This window comes from Lepus europaeus, chromosome 1 (genome assembly GCF_033115175.1).
Source record: "Lepus europaeus isolate LE1 chromosome 1, mLepTim1.pri, whole genome shotgun sequence".
In the NCBI taxonomy this organism is placed as follows: domain Eukaryota; kingdom Metazoa; phylum Chordata; class Mammalia; order Lagomorpha; family Leporidae; genus Lepus; species Lepus europaeus.
In genome coordinates this window covers 60,362,953-60,367,205 of record NC_084827.1, presented here as the reverse complement: position 1 = coordinate 60,367,205, position 4,253 = coordinate 60,362,953, and the positions used below count along the sequence as shown (strand labels likewise).

The window sequence follows — 4,253 nt, the reverse complement described above, 5'->3', positions numbered from 1 at the left end:
ATTTAGTGGAACATTGAGCCTTTGACTATAATGTAAATTAAAAATATGTTATCTCAAAAATTAAGAAAGAGGATCAGCGCTGTGGTACAGAGGGTTAACACCCTGGCCTGAAGTGCTGGCATCCCATATGGGCGCCAGTTCGAGATTCAGTTGCTCCACTTCTGATCCAGCTCTCTGCTATGGCCTAGGAAAGCAGTAGAAGATGGCCCAAGTCCTTGGTCCCCTGCACTCACATGGGAGACTCAGAAGAAGCTCCTGGCTTCTGCTTTCAGATAGGTGCAGCTCCAGCCTTTGCAGCCAGTTGGGGAGTGTACCATTGGATGGAAGACCTCTCTCTCTCTCTCTCTCTATCTTTACCTCTCTCTCTCTCTCTTTCTGCCTCTCTTCTCTCTGCGTAACTCTGACTTTCAAATAAATAAATAAATCTTTAAAAAAATTAAGAAAGGAAAGCACAAGAAGAAAAAAGAAAAAGAAGAGAGAAGGAAGGGAAGGAGAGAGGGAAGTACTACAGTCTTAGCATTGTAACTAATATCTACATTGAATATGTTCTCTTTGTATGAATGTTGTATTAACATGACAATTGATGAGAATTGTGTTGTAGTGATTAACATGTATTTCTGTGACCCTGAGAATCTAATGTATTGATAACTTACTCTAAAGTATATAATAATTGCTCTGACTAGTAACAATTTGCCATTAGTTTGCATAATTTGTTTTCAATTCTATTGTATTTACATTCCCAGTTGATTTTTAATTTATATTTATGATTGTTTCATTTTCCATCTTTCTTGGGAAAAGTTTTCAATTAGCAATAATCGCGCCTCGGATAAACCTCATTGGCTACAATGCTGCCACTGCGCAAAGCTCATTTTCCATCTTTCTTAGCAAGTTTTCCCAACCTCAAGGTTGAGTACATATTCTGTATATTTATATCTTTGCTAAGCCCAGGATTTTGAAATCTATGTTTGCAGGAAGTTGCAAATGCGGTAGAGAAAGTTTCTATGTGTAGCTCTGCATTATTTTTATCACATGTGCAGAGTGGTCATTACTACTCCAATAAAGATAAAGAATTATTTTTTCACCATAAAGATCTTCTCTCTCTTTCTGGTCACAACTGCCTCCTTCTCTTCCGCCTCTCTAATATCTTAAAATTAACTTTTATCACTCATCAGAAGCCTTGGTATCCATCCAAGTTGCCCTTACAATTCATCTGAGTGTACTCATAGCACCTTTTCACTCCTGAGTAATGTTCTATGATGTATATGAACCACAATTGGCTTAGTAATTTTACCTGTGGAAGGCTTTTGTTTTCCTCAAAGATCTATTTATTTGAAGGCAGATCTAGAGAGAGAAAGGGAGAGACAGAGAAAGAGAGATCTTCCACTTGTTAGCTCACTTCCCAAATGACTTCAACGGTCCAGGCTGGGCCAGGCCAAAGCCAAGAGCCAAGAACTCCATTCTGGCTTCCCACATGGGTGAAAGAGGCCCAAGAACTTGAGTTATCTTCTGCTACCATTCCAGATGCATTAGCAAGAAGCTAATTTGAAAATGGAGCAGCCAGGATTCTAACTATCAGTCCAATGCAGGATGCCAATGTCACAAGTAGCAGCTTAGTCCTCTGTGCCACAGCTCTAGCCCAGAGCCATCTTTCAGCTGTTTCCAATTTGGAGTTACTGTGAATAATGCAGCTATGAGTGTTAAAACATTAATGAGAGAAAATATTTGTCCTTAAGAATGACATAGCTGAGCTAGACACACACAGTCATTACAATATTCCTTTTGTTAAGGACTTTTTTTCTTCTTGTACTTGATAGATACAAAGTGAGGTGGGGTTGTGTGATGGCCACTTTTATGTGTTATCCTGGCTAGAACATAGTCCCCAGTTACTCAACAAAACCCAAATCCAGGTGCTCCTGTGAAGGTATTTTGTAGATGTGGTTGAAGTTCATATCAACTCACTGTAAGTAAGAGTGATACTCCTACACCAGTTGGGTGGACCTCAAGCAATCAGTTGAAAGGCTTTAAGTACAGCCTGAGACTTTTCTGATGAAGAAATTCTACCAATTTCTGCTCATGTTCCATGCGTTCCTGGCAGCTTCCCAGCCTGGCCTTTCTGAAGCCCTGTCCCACATGTTTTGGACTTGTATAGTCAGTCCCCACAATTGTGTTAGCCAATTCCTTGCAATAAATACCTTATTAGTGTACCTTTAAAAGTTCATAGAAAATGAAATTAAAAGATAAATTTGCTTTGTTGTAAATTTTTTTTGAATCTATACATAGTTTTTTCATAACACAAATTTCTACAAACTTTTGGAAGGACTTTCTTGTGTCTTCTGCTGGTTCTACCCCTTTGGCTGAGCTCTGGCACAGGCAGGAAAAGACCAGGGCAATCATTTAGTCCAGTGAGTTTTCCAAGTATTCAACTATCTTCTAGCTTTGGAGTTAATTTACAGTCAAGTCTGGAAGCCCATTTTGTACTCCAGATACACATGAGTATAGCTGGAATTTCAAGGTGTTCTTGCTCAACCTACCTCTTCACTTCCAGGCCAGTCATGGGTCCCCAGGGAACCCCATGGGCAACTGCAGAACACTCTTGAGCTTGGACACTGAAACCAGAAACAATTCAAGAAGATTACTCCTTTCACCCATCACTCTGGAAAAGTTCAGTTTTGGTAGTAGGGTGGAACCATGAGTCCTTTATATACTTCTAATTAGTCAATGAATTGGCCATATCTATCAAGAGTAAAAGACAAAAAAAAAAAAAATCCCAAACTCCTGTTTCTCTCTCACAAATATACTGAGGTATGAAAGCAAAGATATATAGACAAAGATGTTGAATATAAAACCTCCTGCAATAACAGAAAATTGGACATGAACCAAGATATGTCAATAGTAGGATTGTATTCCATTTTGTGGAATTCTATGCACTGTTAAATAGATTGAATTGGATTGATGAATGCTGGTTAAGTTAATATTGACTCTCCTGTTGCCTTTCCAAGCCTGATTTCTTTTTTAAATCCTACTTTATTTTAGTAGATGTCTAGATATTGGGAGGACTGGCTCGTTTGTACAGCTTTCCCCTGAAGTAAAAGTCTGCGAGGGACTACAGGATGCTGCTTGCAGAATGCAGAAAACTCTTCTCACATCCCCTACAAATCATTTCTGTTTTGTTGGGGGATAAACAGCTGGAGATAGAATTGGAGTTTTGTTGGGGGATAAATAGCTGGAGATGGAACTGGTGTCATGTCTGTGGAGCAGAAAGAGGGGCAAAAGGAAAAAGGAATTTGACGTAGTTGTTAAGATGCTACTTCAGAAACCCACATCCCAAATCAAAGTGACTGGATTCAAGTTCCCACCCAGATACCAATTCCAGCTTCTTGCTAACGCACACCCCATGAGGCAGCAGGTACCTGGGTTCCTACCATTATGGGAAAATGGCGGCAGAGAAATTATTGTTACCTTCTTTGTCTCATATGGAAGAAGAATTTCCAAGAGGACAGCAGAGAGATTTAAAAGGATTTAGTAGACTCAAAAAAACTTCAGCTGGAGCAGCATGGAGTAGGGCTTCCAAGAAGAAAGAAACCAAAGGAGCTGGTGGTAATAGGGTTTTTAAGTACAATTTTGAAGGAAAAAAACAAAAACAAACAAACAAAAAAACCTTGACAATCGGATTGGCATTCAGTTACCAGGTAGGGAAAAAACCCACCAAAAGGCCTGATTTACAATTGTCAATCCTGTCTGGCCTGCTCTTGATAAAACCAAAAGAAATATCCAGAAGGGTGGGATAGGTAACTTGTTTTCACAATAAGCTGTGGGCTCAAGAAGAGCTCCCTTACTATTCTCATGATAAGCTTGGAGATTCCAAAAGAAGGAGGACTGCCTGTCTGTTCTTGCTAAAGACAATGTTTTCGGTGGAGTGAGCACCTTGCTATTCCCAGTTTCTACCAGGGGACCACCCTGACTGCCTATTACCATTTGACTCCTCGAATTGCCATTCAGGTGAGAGACCCAGATGGAGTTCTAGGCTACTGGATTTGTCCTGGGCCAGCCCCAGACTTTGTGAGTATTCCTGGAATTAACTAGTAGATGATAGATCTCCGTCTGTCTATATCTGTTTCTCAGGAATCTTGTGAATGACTCTCTTATTTGAGGGGAACATTTAGTGGTGCATCTCACAAATGACATCACTGGTGTCATGTCGGTGGTGTCTATCACCCTGCTGCCTTTCTGAACCTGCATACGGCAGAGATGGC

The 4,253-nt window shown here is 40.2% G+C and overlaps 1 pseudogene; it reads right to left on the bottom strand.

Moving 5' to 3' along the window:
* Window positions 1–784: 784 nt before the first annotated feature.
* Window positions 785–866, bottom strand: LOC133768365 (U4 spliceosomal RNA; annotated as a pseudogene).
* Window positions 867–4,253: the final 3,387 nt, after the last annotated feature.